This window comes from Ovis aries, chromosome 25, assembly GCF_016772045.2.
Source record: "Ovis aries strain OAR_USU_Benz2616 breed Rambouillet chromosome 25, ARS-UI_Ramb_v3.0, whole genome shotgun sequence".
Lineage (NCBI taxonomy): Eukaryota > Metazoa > Chordata > Mammalia > Artiodactyla > Bovidae > Ovis > Ovis aries.
In genome coordinates this window covers 6,017,140-6,038,455 of record NC_056078.1, presented here as the reverse complement: position 1 = coordinate 6,038,455, position 21,316 = coordinate 6,017,140, and positions in this window count along the sequence as shown.

Genomic DNA, 21,316 nt, shown 5'->3' with positions numbered 1-21,316 from the left:
AGAATGTTGATGCAGGAAAGAAGAAGCCAAATAAAAAGGAAGAAAAAAAGGTGAATAATGGGTGTGTGTGTGTGTGTGTGTGTGTGTGTGTGTGTATGTGCTTGTATATAACATATGTGTGTTTATACGTTTACGCTGTCCTTCTATATCCATTAGGGATGGATCCAGGACCCACATCTGGGACACCTAAATCTGAAGATGCTCAATCCCTAAGTCTCTTATATAAAATGGCGTAGTATTTGCCATTCTGCATATATATTTTAGAAGGAAATGGCAACTCACACCAGTATTCTTGCCTGGAGACCCCCATGGACAGAGGAGCCTGGCGGGCTACAGTCCATGGGGTCACAAAGAGTCAGACACAACTGAGTGACTGACAACAACAGCAACATATATATGTTAAGTCATCTCTAGATGAGTAATGCTATGTAAGATACTGAAATACAACGTAGATAGTTGCCCGTGTGTGTGCATAAAATTCAAGTTTTGCTTTTTGGAAATTTCTGGATTTTTCTAAGTGTTTTATATCTGTGGTGGGTTGGATCCAGGGATGCAGAATCTGTGAGCATGGAGGGCCAATCGTATACATATATATGTACATATTTGTATATGTGTGTGTGTATCAGTTCCATTCAGTTCGGTGGCTCAGTCGTGTCTGACTCTGCGACCCCATGAATCGCAGCACACCAGGCCTCCCTGTCCATCACCAACTCCCGGAGTTCACTCAGACTCAAGTCTATTGAGTCCGTGATGCCATCCAGCCGTCTCATCCTCGGTCGTCCCCTTCTCCTCCTGCCCCCAATCCCCTCCAGCGTCAGAGTCTTTTCCAATGAGTCAACTCTTCGCATGAGGTGGCCAAAGTACTGGAGCTTCAGCTTTAGCATCATTCCTTCCAAAGAAATCCCAGGGTTGATCTCCTTCAGAATGGACTGGTTGGATCTCCTTGCAGTCCAAGGGACTCTCAAGAGTCTTCTCCAACACCACAGTTCAAAAGCATCAATTCTTCGGCACTCATGTAAGGGAATAAGGAAGAAGGATTGAAACAGTTGGCTAAAAACTTGGAAAGAATCAAGTCTGATTTCTACCTCATATAAAAGACATTTTAAAAAGTTCCCCCACATCTTTTTGACCTCATCATTTCATTTCTAAGGAAATAATCAGAGATGCAAATGAATATTTATTACAAGGATATTTATTTTAGTCTTATCTATCCTAATAAAAACTAGAAATAAAATAAACATACAACATGATGGCTTACAGTTAATAAAATATTGTATTTACCACTAGATGACAGATTACTACCCAGCCATTAAAAAGTCTTGATTTAAACATTATTCAAGTCCATGGGGAAGTGCTGACCACATGAGTGTTTAAAAATAGAACTCAAAACTCTACCTACTATTGTTCCAATTTTAGTTTAAAAATCTATACATTTAAATATAAGAAAAGAACCCATATGGGAAAAGAATCTAAACAGATACATGTATAACGGAGTCACTTTGCTGTGCAGGAGAAACTAACACAATATTATAAATCAGCTGTTATACAATTTTTAAAAATAAATCTAGGAAAAGACGGAATCCAATCTAACAAGATGCTGTGTTTAAGAGGTGAATTCAAAATTATTTCTGTTTCTTCTATACATAATATATACATACATTTCTTCTATAATATATACATACATTCTTTCTTCACAGAACTACACAGGCTGTGTGCTTTTTTTCAATTCTCAAAGAGAACTGAAGGCTAATTATGAAAAAAAGAAAAGGAAAATAAGCCGGGCAGAGTTCCTTTAGTTTGTGAGGAAAACTCTCTTCACTGAGGCTTTTCAGTTAAAGTCCCCATGACTCATGTCTGGGGACTTTGGGACTAAAACAATGTCCTGGATTTCATGTGGCAGAGAAACTTCATTTGTTTTCTCTTGGAGTTGAATAATCCCAACTCAAATTTCATCTATTATAACACCTTGGAGTTTCTGATTAAGCAATTATTTCTCATCTGATTCTTGCCTTTGCCTTACTAAATTTTCATCCAATGCCTTGAATCAGCAGCTTCTGTTGTTCTGTGTCCTGCTCACATCATTCCAGCTTTCTCCATTAAATGGCACTGCCATTTAAAATTTTTATTTTTATGTTATGCTCTTTGGAAGGCTCAGAACATTTTGTATAGGAGCAATTAAAAAATAAAGGTCTACATTCCCCCTTGGGTAATAAATCATTCACAGACTAATGTTTTCCTTTTAAATGAGTTCATTGGCTAGGTTTAATATCTCACATTCAGCTTCTGCTTTATGAAAGCTTAACTGCATGCGTGTCCTAAATGGAGTTTATAATTTATGCTGAAGTTATTTCTGGGAAAATTTAGGATAGCTTATGATAAAACATGCATGCATTTATTTATACACACACATGTACTCAAAAGAATATGCTTTCTCCTTGGGGGTGATATCACCACCAATGGGATAAAAATTGGGGCTTGGTGCTTGGGGGGGAATCAAAAGATCTTAGATACTATAATAATCTGTGGCCCTCCAAAGCTCCCCTCTGTCCAACACTGTCTTATTCTTTAGTATTTAATTTCTCTCATTACAAGGAAATTAAGTTTAAATGAATATAATCAATAAATATGTAATTAAAATTTAAGTTCAATGTATTTTTCCCCTTTAGTGTGGGCAAAAATGGAAAAAGACTGAGAAACACTGTAATGGAATAACAAGATGAGAAAAGAAAAATGAAAGCTAGGCGACACAGATGGAGATGTATATAGTCATAACTTTCAGGCAATGGGACTTTAAAAAGTACAGGATAAGGGATGGACAAAACTGTGACGTACCCCCATGTTCATAGCAGCCTAGACGTGGAAACAACCTAAATGTCCATTGACAGAGGCATGGATAAGGAAGATGTGGTAATATACACAATGGAATATTACTCAGCCATCACAAAGAATGAGATAATGCCATTTGCAACAACATGGATCCAACTAGAGATTATCATTCTAAGTGAAGTCGGTCAGGCAGAGAAAGACAAATACCTTAAGATATCATTTGTATATGGAATCTAAAACAGGACACAGAAGAACTTATCCATGAAACAGCAATAGACCCACAGACACAGAGATCAGACAGAGGGAGGGAATGGAGTGGGAGTTTGGGATTAACATATGCAAACTATTATATGGAGAAGGCGATGGCACCCCACTCCAGTACTCCAAGATGGATAAACAAGGAGGTCCTACTGTATAGCACAGGGAATGATATTTAATATCCTATAATTAACCATTAAGGAAAAAATATTTAAACTACTGTAAAAAATATACAGAACAGGAGACACAGGTGGGGTAGAATGCTGGAGAACCTGGAGTCCTGTTTTTCTGGTTCACATAAGAGTATGGACTGCCCCTATGACCTACCCATGAAATCCACGTTCTATCTGCCTTTGTGATGTTTTACCCACTGTTGACACAGATGTGTGAATTCCAAGCTGTGATTTCTTAAGCACACTCTGTCCACAGTATACTATCCTTCATGTATAAATGTTCTCACAGCAATTGCTCTGGATCGACGAGTGTTGGGGAGGGTCTCTTCTGAAATGGTCAGTTTTTTTTAGTGATATTATTTATTTGTTGACGTATATCTGATTTACAATGTTGTGCCAATCTTTGCTGTACAGCAAAGTGACTCAGTTACACACATAGCTCAGATGGTAAAGAATCTGTCTGCAATGGAGGATTCATTCACCGGGTGGGGAAGATCTCCTGGAGAAGGGCCTGGCAACCCACTCCAGTATTCTTGCCTGGAGAATCCCACGGACAGAGGACCCTGGTGGGCTACAGTCCACGAGGTCTCAAAGAGTCAGAGATGACTGAGTGACTAACTCTACTACTACCAGAAATTCTTCTATTTACTTATTTATATGTTTTTTCTTGGCCATATCTCATGGCATGTGGAACTTCCCCAACCAGGACCCAAACTTGTGCGCCCTGCAGTAGAAGCACAGAGTCTTAACCACCAGGGAAATCCCTGATATTGCCAGCTGATGAGGTGAACATAAGGACAATCTCAGGTGACTCTTAATAAAGTAACTGCCTTGTTTGCAAAACTCCCCAGAACTGTCATGCTTTCCTCCCCAGCAGTCTTGCCTCTTGTCAAACTCCCCTCGTGCTCTTCCCCAACCATCAGTCAACATGGAGCTCCCCAGACCCAGCCTGCATGTGCCTGCATCCACATCTTTGTCCTGTCTGTCCCTTTCATCTTCCTTAACACATCCTCTTCCCGTCACTGTTATGAAATTCTACCCAATCTCTGAGATCCAACTCAAATGCCACCTCCTACAGGGATCCTTTCCCTCCCCGTCCCCACTTTGTGATTCATGTCTCTGTTCTCTGTGCTCCTGCTGTTCTATCGCTGCACCGATCTCATTCTGCTTATCTTAGGCTGTGTCAGAACACCTCTCCCGTTTAGTACAACTTCTTTACGGGAAGGCTAACTTCTGTCCCTTTGAGTTTTGTTTGTTTTTTATTGGGTATAGTTGCTTTACAATGTTGTGTTAGTTCCTGCTGTACAACAAAGTGAGTCAGCCGTATGAATACATACACCCCCTCCCTCCTGAGGCTCCCTCCCAGCTCACCCCCCTTCCACTCCTCCAGGACACCACAGAGCACCAAGCTCAGCCCCCGGTGCTATACAGCAGATTCCTGCTGCTGCTGCTGCTGCTGCTGCTGAGTCGCTTCAGTCGTGTCCGACTCTGTGCGACCCCATAGACGGGGGCCCACAGTCTCTGGGATTCTCCAGGCAAAAACACTGGAGTGGGTTGCCATTTCCTTCTCCAATGCATGAAAGAGAAAACCGAAAGTGAAGTCGTTCAGTCATGCCCGACTCCTAGTGACCCCGTGGACTGCAGCCTACCAGGCTCCTCCGTCCATGGGATTTTCCAGGCAAGAGTGCTGGAGTGGGGTGCCATTGCCTTCTCTGAGATTCCTGCTAGCTATCTATTTTACATGTAGGCTTCCCCCATGAACTCAGTGGGTAAGGAATCCGCCTGCAACGTAGGAGACGGAGGTTCAATCCCTGCTTCGGGAAGGTCCCCTGGAGGAGGGCATGGTGACCCTCTCCAGTACTCTTGTCTGGAGAGTCCCATGAACAGAGGAGCCTGGTGGGCTACAGTCCATGGGGTCGCGAAGAGTTGGTCATGACAGCGTGAGCACAGCCAGGAGAGTGTATACATGCCAGTCCCAATCTCCTGACCCATCCCAGCTCTGTCCCCACATCCCTGTCCATCATCCACTCGCTGCATTCGTGTCCTTACCCCTGCCCTGAAAATAGATTCACTTGTACCATTTTTTCTAGATTCCACATATATGTGTTAATATATAATGTTTTTCTCTTTCTGACTTACTTCACTCTGTATGCCAGACTCTACGTCCATCCCCATCTTTACAAATGACCCAATTTCATTCCTTTTAATGGCTGAATAAAATTCTGTTGTACATATGCACCATATTGAGTCATAGACTTAAAAAAAAAAAGCATTTATTAAAGGAATTCCCAGGCAGTTCAGTGGTTAGGACTCCATGCTTCCACCGCATGGGGCACAGATTTGATCCCTGGTGGGGGAACCCACATGTAGTGGGCTTTGACCAAAAAAAAAAAAAAAAAATTGCTGTAAATTTAGGTGCTTCTTCAAAAAATTATTAAATTGACCAACCATTGTATTTTCTTTAAAAGAAATAAAATGTTTCTAAAATGTTTAAAATAGAAAAAAGAAATCATAAAAAGAGTCCCTTCTATCAAAGCAATTCCTCTAGGTTTTGAGATTATGAGCATCTTGACATGTGCTTTTCAGTAAATTTTCACCTAGGCAACTATGAAGCTGTACTTTTTTCCAAATCAAAAATGAACACAACTGGGATTTGTTTTCTTAGAAAAGGCAGGTAGTCCTTACACGAAACTAAGATGGAAAACTCCGGGTTAGACCAGAATACAATCAGTTTCCGTCTCTGGATTGACGGTGCCTGTGCAGCAGGAGGTTTGGGGAAGATTTGGCACTTCGCGGAGAGGCGGGCTTAGGCAGACAGCCCTTGTTTGATCACACGTGGTTGTCTTGGGGCAGAACCACAGCAGGAGCGTTGATTGCTCACTGGAAGTAGCAACCAGGCTTCATGCACAGCTCACCCTCCTGGCGTGGGTGGTGGGCTTCATGGAGAAGGCAGCAGCCTTGCCTGGAAATACATATGTCATCTGCAACCAGCCTGCTGGGAAGCAAAACTGGTGAGGGGGCCTGGGCCTTGTGATAGCTTCAGTAAATTCTTTTAACCCTCAATGATACCATGAGGTGACGTGCTTATAGAGGTGAAAATCTTTTTTCTAAACCTCTAAACCTCACCCCAGTGTGCTCTGGAGGCGCCCAGCTGGTGTAAATAACTCCACATCCAGCAGTAAAGAATCCCATGGGCCTACTAAGTATTTGTGGCTTCAGATTACCCCAAGAAGGTTCAATTGATTCAGGAGTGGCAAGTGAACCCGGACATCCACATATAACAAACACTGGCTTTCTGGGATTTTAATGTTTATTTTCTCAAAGGAGAAAAAGGCATCTTCAATGTAAAGAAGTGATCTCTCCTTTCCCACTGGCAAGATGGGCAAAAAATCAGAAATGCAGGTCTCTGACTTTGTTTGAACCTTAACGCTGATGGTGGCGCTAGCGGGAAAGAACTCACCTGTCGGTACAGGAGACATAGAGGTGCAGGTTCAGTCCCTGGGTTGGGAAGATTCCCTGGAGGAGGAAATGGCAACCCATTCCTATACTCTTGCCGGGAGAATCCCCATCAGCAGACGAGCCCGGCGGGCTACAGTTCATAGCGCCGGAAATAGTCGGACAGGACTGAAGCGACTGAGCAGGCATGCACTGATTAAGGCTGAATGACTATCTTGTCTTTCAATAGAAACTGGCCCGGGCGACTTGTAGGGGTGATGAAAATGTGTATTTGGATTATGGTGGTGATTATGCGACTCTATATATTTTCTAAATTCACCGAACTTATCACTTAAAGTAGCTGAGTTTTACTGTATGTAAATCATACCTCAAGAAGGCTGCTAAAAATAAAAGCAGAGAAAGGTTGAATTGCCCAACAGATCTGAGTATCACAGAGAGCTTGTCTCGGTGGCTGGAGAGCATCAGGTCACTAAATTAACTGCACGTGTGTCTTCTGTCGTCAGGACGCAAAGGTCTGTGTCCTGGCCTCCTCAAACCTGGACCATTCATGGTAGAAGGCAATGTGGCAGAATTTTATTTACTTTGTAGGTTCTCAGTCAATTTGATTGCATAGGTTCTGGTGGTTGCTTTTAAAATTCTGTCGATGAGATTTTATATATTTAAAAATTAGAGATACCAAGGGAACATTTCATGCAAAGATGGGCCCAATAAAGGACAGAAATAGTAGGGACCTAACAGAAGCAGAAGGCATTAAGAAGAGGTGGCAAGAATACACAGAAGAACTGTACAGAAAAATCTTCATGACCAAGATAATCACGGTGGTGTGATCACTCACCTAAAGCCAGACATCCTGGAATGTGAAGTTAAGTGGGCTTTAGTAAACATCACTACGAACAAAGCTAGTGGAGGTGATGGAATTCCAGTTGAGCTATTTCAAATCCTAAAAGATAATGCTGTGAAAGTGCTGCACTCATTATGCCAGCAGATTTGGAAAACTCAGCAGTGGCCACAGGACTGGAAAAGGTCAGTTTTCATTCCAATCCCAAAGAAAGGCAATGCCAAAGAATGCTCAAACTACTACACAATTGCATTCATCTCACACACTAGTAAAGTAATGCTTAAAATTCTCCAAGCCAGGCTTCAACAATACGTGAACCGTGAACTTCCAGATGTTCAAGCTGGTTTTAGAAAAAGCAGAGGAACCAGAGATCAAATTGCCAACATCTGATGGATCATCGAAAAAGCAACAAAGTTCCAGAAAAAACATCTATTTCTGCTTTATTGACTATGCCAAAGCCTTTGACTGTGTGGATCACAATAAACTGGAAAACTCTGAAAGAGATGGGAATACCAGACCCCCTGAAGTGCTTCTTGACAAACCTGTATGCAGGTCAGGAAGCAACAGTTAGAACTGGACATGGAACAACAGACTGGTTCCAAATAGGAAAAGGAGTATGTCAAGGCTGTATATTGTCACCCTGCTTATTTAACTTCTATGCAGAGTACATCATGAGAAACGCTGGGCTGGATGAAGCACAAGGTGGTTGCTGGGAGAAATATCCATCACCTCAGATATGCAGATGACACCATCCTTACGGCAGAAAGTGAAGAAGAACTAAAGAGCCTCTTGATGAAAGTTAACGAGGAGAGTGAAAAAGTTTACTTAAAGCTCAACATTCAGAAAACTAAGATCATAGCATCCAATCCCATCACTTCATGGAAATAGATGGGGAAACAGTGTAAACAGTGACAGACTTTATATTTTTTGGCTCCAAAATCACTGCAGATGGTGACTGCAGCCATGAAGTGAAAAGGTGCTTGCTCCTTGCAAGGAAAGTTATGACCAACCTAGACAACATATTGAAAAGCAGAGACATTACTTTGTCAACAAAGGTCCGTCTAGTCAAGGCTGTGGTTTTTCCAGTGGTCATGTATGGATGTGAGAGTTGGACTATAAAGAAAGAGGAGCGCTGAAGAATTGATGCCTTTGAACTGTGGTGTTGGAGAAGACTCTTGAGAGTCCCTTGGACTGCAAGGAGATCCAACCAATCCATCCTAAGGGAGATCGGTCCTGGGTGTTCATTGGTAGGACTGATATTGAAGCTGAAACTCCAGTACTTTGGCCACCTGATGCGAAGAGCTGACTCATTTGAAAAGACCCTGATGCTGGGAAAGATTGAGGGCAGGAGGAGAAGGGGATGACAGAGGATGAGATGGTTGGATGGCATCACCGACTCAATGGACATGGGTTTGGGTGTACTCCGGGAGTTGGTGATGGACAGGGAGGCCTGGCGTGCTGCGGTTCATGGGGTTGCAAAGAGACACGACGAGCGACTGAACTGAACTGAACTGAACTGAAAGGGGTGACAATTATCATTTTATTCTGGGAGTTAACTAAGGAATCAGTTATATTTCCACCCAGCAAGTTATTTCTGAGGGTTTGAGAAGGAATCAGTCACAGTTGTGGATAGGCCAGAAATGACAGAGATTACCAACGCCAAAGGAGAAATCAGCATCTTTGTGTTTGAGACTGTTTAACCCTTTCTCCATACCTCTTTCTTTTCTTCTTTTTTTCCTGCATAAAATACAACGTGATTATATCTTCATACACAACCAAAATGCAAAACATCATAGTAAATTGATGGCAATAAAACATGGCATTTCATTTGCGTGGCATTTTATAACCTTAGTCTTAAATGAGTTCTTAGAAACCACTTACAAGGATTTCTCTGGTGGTTCAGTGGTTAAGACTCCGATTTTCCACTGAAGGGGGCATAGGTTCAATCCTTGGTTGGGGAACTAAGATTCCTACATGCCACAGGGCACAACTGAAAAAAGAAACCAGTAACAAAGACACTGATACTCCAAAAGAAATGAAAAATAAAAAGAAAATGAAGTAACACAAATGACTAGTAAGGATTAAACAGATACGAGGACGACAGAGCTGCACAATAGCAGAAGAAAAGCATATTATCAAAGATTAAAAATCTAACATTTGTACAGTGGGGGACAAGACTGATGAGGTCACATCTATATAGAAGGAAATTTATAATTTAGACTCAAAACACAAACTTTGGACATTCTTGGCAGCTCCCACTCATTAGAATATGATAACGCTTTTCTTTTTTTATTGAGATGTTATCAGCATACAACATTGTATTAATTCCAGGTTATAATATCACGATTCAAATGTGTATGCAGTGCAAAACGATCACCACAGTAAGTCTAGTTAACATCCATCACCTTAGTTAAAATATTTTTTTCTTATGATGAGAACTTTTAAGACGGGCTCTCTTAACTTCCAAATATGCAACAGAGTATTATTAACTAGTCACCATGCTCTACATCACATCCCCAGGCCTTATTTATTATATAACTGGAAGTTTGTACCTTTTGACCCCTGGACCCATTTCATTCCTGTACGCCTCCCACCCCACAATCTTGCCCTTGGCAACCACCAATCTATTATTTGTATTTACGAGTTGAGTTTGAGATTTATCTCATTTTTCTGAATAATAAATTTAAACAATTATAATGTCTTTAGGATATTGTAAATTTAAAGGTTAATGGAACATTTTTCCATTCCCCAAAGCTATTTCAGTGGTGAATAAAACCTCAGCAGATTCCCAGAGAGGGGTGAACTATTTGTGTTTTGATCTTTATCCCTCAGGGAGACAAAAACTTTTTAAAAAGCAAGCTTGGCTCTCAGTAAGAGGTGATACAGCTCCCTCTAGACAACTATTTTTTTCCTCCAAACAACATGGCCACATAGCAGCATCTGAGGATTTGTAAATAGAAGCCTTCATGATGCTCCTTAAATTGCTTGATTTGCCAAAGCAAAGCTACTCTTTACAACATTTAAAAATAAGTACAAATATATCTGTTGAGAGGGTTGTATATGCAGTTACAACATGAATTCTTGAAACCACTCCCATCTATTAATACATAATCAGAAATTTAAGACAAGACATTTACTGCCAATGGCATACCCTCTGAGCTGGGCTGTTGTGTGACTGGGTCTTCCTAAGCAGACTCTTCCCCCATATCCCCTGCTTCAGTTCTTCTCTGAAGTACTTAGATAATAGTATCTGATGCACATTTTTTGAATTATTTTATGGATGTGAAACCCCCCACAACATAGAAGATGTTAACTGCCTGATGAGTGTGAGCACGTAGTCTCCTGGAGACTGAGGATCCCTGATGTTGACCCCTGTGACACTGCCTTATGACCTCACCATCAACCAATCAGAGAATCATGTGTGACCTGATCTTATACCCTGCAACCCTGCTTCCGCATGCTCAGGCTGTTCAGTCATGTCTGACTCTGCGAAACCCATGGACTGTAGCTTGCCAGGCTGCTCTGTCCATGAAATTTTCCAGGCAAGAATATGGAAGTGGGTTGCCATTTCCTCCTTCAGGGATCAAACCCGAGTTTCTTGTGTCTCCTGTATTGGCAGGCAGATTCTTTACCACCACGCCACCTAGGAAGCCTTTAAAATGCTTTGCTGAAACCCCTCGAGAAATCAGGCTTTTTCCACACAGGTCACTTGTCTCATTGCTTGGTCCTGCAATAAACCTTCCTCTGCCCCAAACTGACATTTTGTTATTGTTTGACCGCCCCGTATGTTAGGCATGTGAACTTGCATTTGGTAACAGTTGAATTCTTGTGGACTCTGCCTTATGTTGTATGAAACTTCACAATAGTAGAGGGTGTCCACCTGGACTTGGAGTCTGGAAAGAGAAACACCAATTTCCAGACATTGATCTGCTCTTTTTGTAGAAGTTGCAGAAATATGAAGGTGCTAGGCATAACCAAGGCAATAAGAGACAGGCTTAAAAAACAAAACAAAACTGAATGTTAGGTAGAGAAGTAAGAACATGCACTTCTGACTCAATGGACATGAGTTTGAGTAGGTTCCAGAAGATGGTGAGGGACAGGGGAGCCTGGCATGCTACAGTCCATGGGGTTCCAAAGTGTCAGACACGACGGAGTGGCTGAACAGCAACGAAAGAGCGTAGATACATGGACCATTTCAGTATCGCTGCAGTCAAGCCTGACTTTCCAACGGCACTCTGAGTTCTCACAGCGCTTGCAGAGCCCAGACAAAGGCACCAGTAGAAGCTACATCCCAGGTGACTAGAACATTCAGAACCAAGTCAGCAAATTAGGGACTCCCAGGTTGTGCAGGGGTAAAGAACCCCCCTGCCAATATAGCAGAGGCAAGAGATGTGGGATCGATTCCTGGGTCAGGAAGATCCCCTGGAAGATGGCATGGCAACCCACTCCAGTATTCTTGCCTGGAGAATCCCATGGACAGAGGAACCTGGTGGGCTACAGTCCACGGGGTCGCAGAGTCAGACATGACTGAGCACATGCGTACAGCACATAAACTTACCTAAAACACATTTTCTCCTTCTGCGTCACCACATAAACCTTCACAGTGATCTGAAGACCAGGCTGGTCCTGAGGATGCTCGGTGTCCTGGGCTAGATGATGGGGCGGGAAAACTGGCCCCATCCTGCACCGTTCTCTTCCCACCTTTCATTCCACTCAGCCCTACAAGGTCCTTACATGGGGGTGTGGACTCACTGCCTAGGTAATACAGCCATGTTCCATCAGCATCCTCTCGCAAAGACTTGCTCCTGGGCAAGTGTAGGGGTGCACACCAGGGATGCAATGCCCTTTGGGGATGGTGGACCCAGGATAGAGACCCTTGCAGGTACTATCACCCCTATGGGGTGGGGACATTGTGCAGAGAATTTCCAAGTTTTAAATACATAGAACATCTTCTGGGTGGGGGATGGCATGAGGTCCCAGAGGGCAAGCCCCACTGGCCCTGCAGACTCCTCAGTCCATAGAAGAGGCATGATCAGAGTGAAAGGGCTTCTATACTTTAAGGCCCAGGTTAGGGGCTCCTCTTACCTGGACCTAAAGGTGGTCTCAGAGACCAACAAAGACTCTGCAATCTACCCTATGTAGACCTTGTAAACACAGAGACAAAGGACAAGTGGGAAGTGGCACCTAATTCATTAAAAAGCCCCAGAAGGCAGAAAAGACTCACAGTCAGAAGTAAGAGCTGGTAACAGCACAGGCACTGGGCTTTCTTAAATGCTGCATGTGGGTTTCTCCTAGAGGATCAAGAATGAAAAGTGGATCCTAAACCACCCTTTTAGAAAGAGCAGATGGAGTCCAGCACTAGGAGGTTGTTCTACAAAAGCCAGGAAGACGCTGGGAATTCCCTGGTGTCCAGTGGTCAGGATTCTGGGCTCTCACTGCCAAGGGCATGGGTTCAATCCCTGGTCAGGACATTAAAACCCCATAAGCCATCGGGCATGGTCAAAAAAAAAAAAAAGGTGCTGGGAAGACACTGAATCTAAAGATGAAGCATTCACTCACGTACAGATGTGAGAGATACTCACCGAGGCCCTTCTGTGTGCTTGGCACTGTCTTGGCTGTAGACAAAACCTAGATGAGCAAGACAGGGAAGTTTCCTGCTCTGCTGGTGCCTAAATTCCAGTGGGAGAGAAGAACACAGGAATAAAGGGATCCATTCCTGCCTGTGGCAGATTCCCTGGGGAAAATGGAACAGGGAGTCATACGAGTGAAGGTGGTCAGAAAGAGAAAGACAAATATATTAATACATTTATGTGGAATCTAGAAAAGTGGTAAAGATGATCTTGTTTGCAAAGCAGAAGTAGAAACACAGACATAGACAATGAACATATAGACACCAAAGGGGAAAGGAGGATGGGAAGAATTGGGAGATGGGGACGGACACATACACTATTGATATTGTTTGTAAAATAGATCACTAATGAGAACCTACTGTGCAGCACAGGAAACCCTAGTCAGCGCTCTGTGGTGACCTATGGGAAGGAAATCCAGAAGAGGGGGGATGTACGTGTACATACAGCTGACTCACTTTGCTGTGAATCTAACATAACACTGTAAAGAACCTATACTGCAATAAAAGTTAATTTTAAAAAGAAAGAAAAGCGAATGAGGAGGCTATGAATGTGTGTGTGTGTGTGTGTGTGTGTGTGTGTGTGTGTGTTGATGGGTATGTGGAGGGGTGGCTGCCTCAGTTAGCGGGTCAGAGGTGACCACAGTGACAAAGCCAAGGAGCTCAGTGACCGCTAGTGACGCACGCTGCTAACGGGGTGGTCGGGCTCTCGGACAGATCTGCTCTCCTATGGGGTGATGCTGAGTCTGAGAGGCACAGAGGTTCTATTTTTCATGGAAATTCCAAGGGGCTCTCTAGTCAGTCACATGTCCTGGGATAAATCCATGCATCTCTCCCTGCCTCATTAAGGGATTTACGAATTCTTGTGAGCCCTAAATAGGATCAGACAAACAAAGTAAAGAAGCCCAGTTGCCAGTGTAGACAGCAGTCAGGACTGCTGCTGCTGCCAAGTCATGTCAGTCGTGTCCGATGCTGTGCGACCCATAGACGGCGGCCCACCAGGCTACTAAACCATAATAGTTACCCATAGTTGTGATACACCTTGATTGCCAATGTTTTTCTTACACAGAGTATGATGAGGCTCAGTTCCTGGAGAAGTGAGCACAGCTGTAAGATGAAGGATACAAATTTGTTGGATGGAGATTGTCCACTGAGGCCGCCAGATGACGAGTACTGTGATGATGGTGCGGGAGGGGGTCAGGGAGAGGGGATGAAAACACAGCCTGGCAGTTCATGGAGATTTTTGCAAGCAAATAGTACTTGGCTGGCTTAGGGTCTTGAGAGTCACCCCGGGCTCTGCCACAAGCTGGCTGTGCCACCTTGGGCACATCTTCATCTCTGTGGACAATGGTTTTCTTAAATTTCTATTTTTTAATCACTTTCAGAATAAAAGAATGAATGGAATCTATTCGCATTTGAATAGCACAAGGATAAAGGATATTGTTAAAAGTTAAAGATCCTGATTCAGAAGGTCTAAGGTGGGGACAAGGAAACTGTTTTTACTAAGCACCCAGATAGTTCTCAGATGTGGTCCTCTGAGCCCAGTTTGAAAAAAATGGAACTAGATGACAATCGTGGGTCTTGGGTAAACACTTTGTGAAAATCGAACTCAGGTTTGACTCAAGAGTCTGGTTGTATTATAGGATCAGATGACCCTTCAGGTGAGCAGGCTTGGGATCAATTTCTCTAACTCCCACACAGGCAAGATGGTTCACTGGATAGATGAATATTTGCAAACTGCTTTGGGCACCTCAAGAAGGGTGTTGTATCAACATGGAAATAGGTAAATGGGTGTTTGCTAGAGCTCTGAGGTCCCCAGAGGGTAGGGGAGCTGTAGAAAATCAGCGTTGTGTTGTGTATTATAATTTTTCAACTTGGAGGAAAGCAAACCCTGATGCTTCCGTCGGGCTTCTGGGAATCTGGTCTTTCAGTCAGGGTAGGAAGAGACAGCTTCTACCCAGCTCATACTCTCAAAACTGATAGTATTGGCTCTGGGAGCAACGGTTTTGGTAAACATGCTTCTCTGCCTCTAATTCAAATGATCCTTTCTGTGTAACGACAAAATAAAATAAAAACAAACAAAAACAAAAGACATAGCGCAAACAGCCAGGCTATCTGGTGTTGCTAACTTCTGAGCTATTGCTTAGTGGTTACCTGCCTTGGGCTTTGGGAGACTTAGTCTTTTCATTTACAGCAACATCACCCCTTTCTGGGCTTCCGCAGCGGCGCAGCAGTGAAGAATCTGCCTGCCAATGCAGGAGATACGGGTTTGATCCTTGGGTTGGGAAGATCCCCTGGAGGAGGACATGGCAACCCACTCCAGTGTTCTTGCCTGGAAAATTCCATGGACAGAGGAATCTGGCGGGCTACAGTTCAAAGTGTTGCAACAGCTGTGCAACTGAGCATGTACGCACACACCCCCTTCTACTAATTTGTGGATGGGGGAGATAACGGCTATGGACCCACATTGGACATGATGGAGCTTTTCACCCACTTTCTATCATCCTAACTAACAGCATCTCTCCATACCGAATCTGTAAGTTTGCTCAGAAGCCTTCAAATATTCAAGGATGCTGGGAGAGTTTAGGATGGCTGCAAGTGAGGGCAGGGTGGGGGGTCATCAGAGGAATAAATTGTGGCCAAAGCAATTGTGCGGAGGAAGGGGAGCAGAGACTGTGATTATTCCGCTGACAACAGAGGCTATCACATATGGACGGAGGAGCCTGGTGGGCTGCAGTCCATGGGGTCGTGAAGAGTCGGACATGACTGAGTGACTTCACTTTGACTTTTAACTTTCATGCATTGGAGAAGGAAATGGCAACCCACTCCAGTATTCTTTCCTAGAGAATCCCAGGGATGGGGGAGCCTGGTAGGCTGCCGTCTATGGGGTCGCACAGAGTCGGGCACGAATGAAGCGACTTAGCAGCAGCAGCAGCAGCAACAGGGCATAAAGAAGAAAAGAGACACTGGAGGCAGATGTGTGAAATCTCATCAGATGCTGAACGGGACCAGGGAAACCAAAGATGAGACCCGGGCACAGGGCAGAGGCAGTGCGGTCACTGCGGTCCTGTACACTCACGGAGTCATTTTCTCAGTCTGATTTCATTTCCTTGTTGATCTTATTGACTCTCCTTCCATTTGATTCTCTTCCATTTATCATTTGTTCTGGTTGAAGCTGCCTTAGGAGCTGCTCCACATGAGCTCATCATCCTTCACTTTTTTTTTTTAAGATTTTTTGACATGGGCCATTTTAAAAGTCTTTGTTGACTTTGTTACAATACAGTTTCTGTTCTATGATTTTGGGGGCTGTGAGGCATTTGATTCCCTGACCAGGGACTGAATCTGAACCCCTTGAATTGAAAGGTGGAGTCTTAATCCCTGGACTTCCAGGAAAGTCCAGAGCCCCTCATCCTTTAAGTCCTCAGTATTAACTCTGCCTCTAAGCTGATGATTTCCACTTGGAATTTTCTAAATCACTAAGATCACTTGATATGGGCTCCTTTTGCAGTCTGCTTTCCACCAGCCTCTCTCTGTTCCAGAAACACTCTGGCTTCCACCCAACCTAACCTTGAACCTGTTTTCTCCATCTCATCCTCATCGCTGTGACATTTCCCCATCTTTATACTGTAAGGTGTCCTTTTTCTACTTCTGCCCTGCATCCCTCCTCCTCTGCATCTTCAGCCTGGCACCGTCTCCCCTGACTTCCAGAAATGTATTGCCCCCTGGGGACCACATTAGATGAGCCAGCATCTCCTCAATTTCAATTCTGAGCTCATACATGAAACCTCCCACTCAAAAAAAAAAAAAAAAAGCCTCCTAGATTCTTTCTTCATATACTGTTTATTTATTTGGCTGGGTCTGGTCTTAGTTGTAGCATGAAGGCTCTCTAGTTGCAGCTTAGTTGCTCTGAGACATGTGGGATCTTAGTCCCCCAACCAGGGTTCTTAATTCCCCAACCCAAACCTGCATTCCCTGCATTGTGTGGCAGATTCTTAACCATTGCACCACAAAGAAGATTCCCCACTAGGTTCTTGTATAGCTCTTTCTTCATTTCCTTTTATCATCCAGACTTCAAACCATCTTTTACAACTTTTTATCATCCTTCACCTGTAAAAAGCCAACAATTGGGATTTTTTTCTTTGTCTTAAGAACATTTACACTAATAGATGGAGAAATATACCATGTTCATGGATCAGAAGAATCAATAGAGTGAAAATGAGTATACTACCCAAAGCAATTTACAAATTCAATGCAATCCCTATACAGCTGCCAGCCATATTTTTCACAGAACTAGAACAAATAATTTCAAGATTTGTATGGAAATACAAAAAACCTCGAATTGCCAAAGCAATCTTGAGAAAGAAGAATGGAACTGGAGGAATCAACTTGCCTCACTTCAGGCTCTACTACAAAGCCACAGTCATCAAAACAGTATGGTACTGGCATAAAGACAGAAATATAGATCAATGGAACAAAATAGAAAGCCCAGAGATAAATCCACACACATATGGACACCTTATCTTTGACAAAGGAGGCAAGAATATACAATGGAGTAAAGACAATCTCTTTAACAAGTGGTGCTGGGAAAACTGGTTAACCACTTGTAAAAGAATGAAACTAGATCACTTTCTAACATTGCACACAAAAGTAAACTCAAAATGGATTAAAGATCTAAATGTAAGACCAGAAACTATAAAACTCCTAGAGGAGAACATAGGCAAAACACTCTCAGACATAAATCACAGCAGGATCCTCTATGATCCACCTCCCAGAATTCTGGAAATTAAAGCAAAAATAAACAAATGGGATCTAATTAAAATTAAAAGCTTCTGCACAACAAAGGAAAATATAAGCAAGGTGAAAAGACAGCCTTCTGAATGGGAGAAAATAATAGCAAATGAAGCAACTGACAAAGAATTAATCTCAAAAATATACCAGCAACTTATGCAGCTCAATTCCAGAAAAATAAATGCCCCAACAAAAAATGGACCAAAGAACTAAATAGACATTTCTCCAAAGAAGACATACGGATGGCTAACAAACACATGAAAAGATGCTCAACGTCACTCATTATTAGAGAAATGCAAATCAAAACCACAATGAGGTACCACTTCACACCAGTCAGAATGGCTGCAATCCAAAAATCTGCAAGCAATAAATGCTGGAGAGGGTGTGGAGAAAAGGGAACCCTCCTACACTGTTGGTGGGAATGCAAACTAGTACAGCCACTATGGAGAACAGTGTGGAGATTCCTTAAAAAATTGCAAATAGAACTACCTTATGACCCAGCAATCCCACTTCTGGGCATACACACCGAGGAAACCAGAATAGAAAGAGACACATGTACCCCAATGTTCATCGCAGCACTGTTTATAATAGACAGGACATGAAAACAACCTAGATGTCCATCAGCAGATGAATGGATAAGAAAGCTGTGGTACATATACACAATGGAGTATTACTCAGCCGTTAAAAAGAATTCATTTGAATCAGTTCTGATGAGATGGATGAAACTGAAGCCTATTATACAGAGTGAAGTAAGCCAGAAAGAAAAACACCAATACAGTATACTAACACATATATATGGAATTTAGAAAGATGGCAATGACGACCCTGTATGCAAGACAGCAAAAAAGACACAGATGTGTATAACGGACTTTTGGACTCAGAGGGAGAGGGAGAGGATGGGATGATTTGGGAGAATGGCATTCTAACATGTATACTACCATGTAAGAATTGAATCGCCAGTCTATGTCTGACACAGGATACAGCATGCTTGGGGCTGGTGCACGGGGATGGCACAGAGAGATGTTATGGGGAGGGAGGTGGGAGGGGGGGTTCATGTTTGGGAACGCATGTAAGAATTAAAGATTTTAAAATTAAAAAAAATAAAATAAAATAAAATTTAAAACTTCAAAAAAAACAAAAACATAAAACAAACAAACAAAAAGAACATTTAATTAATGGGTGAAGAATTTAGATATAATGGTTATTAATCAGTATCAGGTCCATTTGATGTATTCACAGAGATTCTACACTAAAGATCTTAATTCTGATTTTAATGTTTATTAGAGTGCTAAATTTTACCTGTCACATTTCTTTGATAAAAACATCCAAATAAAGTGTTTAATGTTTTAAAAGAATAAATTAAGGAATATTTCAATGTAATTAAGATTCATTAATTGTTTAAACATTTTAAATTTCCCTACTTTGACTATCTCTATGAAGTTCTAGAGATTCCTTAAACCCCTATCTCTTCTCACACCAACTACAAATTTGGGAGTTCTCAAGACTATAGTCAGATTCAGTCATTCACTATACAAGTTCTTGCAGAACTCAGATAACCCATTATACTTATGGTTGTAGTTGATTACAACAAAACAGGTTAACATCAGAGGGGAAAGATGCATGTAGGGCAGGATCCTAGAGGTCCATTGAAGCTTGGAGCTTTCAGTTGTCTTCTCAAATATTCGGACTTTTGTTTTAGGACATTAGCCAACTGTGAACTTAAAGGAGTTACACCTCAGATACTCAACACACTCAAAGAGAGGGAACATTTAAGTCTAACTGGGGGACTCATCTTCTGCCTAAGCCAGCCCTTGCATGCCTATGGCAATGATTTTCTGCTCAGAAAAGCAGAGGACTGGTCTCACCCATCCCTCTGCTTGCTGGTGTGAGGCTGGTATAGATGAACAGGGGTGTAGACACAAGAGGTTGGCCATGCGCCACCCCACGCAGCGCCAGAGAGAGAGCAAGGGCTTTGTGCACACAGTTCTCCCCCAGCCCCTTCTGTGTCCCCTGAGCTTTCTCCTAGTCTCTCCATTCATTTCTCAGGTCTGTGTTATATGCATGGTTTTCTGTCATCTTCAGGGTTTAGATCCAGGGAAAACTGGCAGGCTTAGTTTCCAATGATGTCCAGAAAAAATAAAATGATTGAGAAAGTAGAACATAGTGTAACAAATCAAAGTTTAAAAAATAGTTTTTGAAATTGTCAGAATGAAGAAAATTTAAAATAAATACTATTTCACATAATGAAATTAAAGTCAATATTATTTCTATAAATAGAATTTAGGGGGCTGCTACATAGATTGGGGGACCTTAGTTCCTGGATCAGGTATTGAACCCAGGTCGCCTGCTGTGGAAGCATGGAGTACTAATCACTGGAAGGCCAGAGCATTCCCTATAATTTAAAAATTAAGGAGAAGAATAGCAAAACCTCCTAGGTAGAATAGAAAAAAAGGAAATAATGAAATAAAATTTTAATTTTTTGTGTGTGTGTGTAGCAGAGTTTTATTAAAGTGAAAAAGGGACAGAGAAATCTTCTGACAAAGATATCAGAAGGGGGACAGAGAGTGCCCTCCTGCTAGTCTTATCAAGGCCTTATATACTTTTTTCAGACCTACTCCCACAACATACACCTTAAATTAACAAGATTAGAAGAAGCAATAGAAAGCTCTTACCAGACCCACTCCCATAATAAACATTTTAAGCTGACAGGATTAGTCAAAAGATTCTTGTGAAGAAAAACATGTCCTCGAGCAAGATACATTGTTATATTGACTAAGACAAAGCACTGTAGAAAAGAACCTTTGTCCTTTTCTTCTTGAGAGCCCAGACCACCTCCTCCCCCTCCTCCTCCCCCTCCTCCTCCCCCTCCTCCTCCCCCTCCTCCTCCCCTCCTCCTCCCCCTCCTCCTCCCCCTCTTCCTCCCCCTCCTCTTCCCCCTCCCCCTCCTGGACTTCTCATCAACCTACCTAGAAATTGACTCTCTCCTTCCCCCCTTTTCTTTGAGGAGAATTATGTTGCCAAGGGAAAGGGGCATCATTTTCATTCCATAACTACTTCCTGCTGTTGTGGGGCATCTTCCTTAAACTGTTGAGGCAACATATTCTCCTAACCCTCTTATTGAGGGTTTCTGACCCAGGGGGCCCCAAGTAATAGTTGGAGGAGGCTGTGGCACTCAAAGGAGCTTGGACAACCATTTGTAACTAAAAAATTTTCAGAAGGTTAGAAACAAACCCTGCTTTACAGTTATAGATATAAGGCAAAATAAGCATTAAACCAAGTTAAAAACTAATCAAAATTAAAAGTCACATTATGTCCATCAGTTCAGTTCAGTCACACAGTCGTGTCCGACTC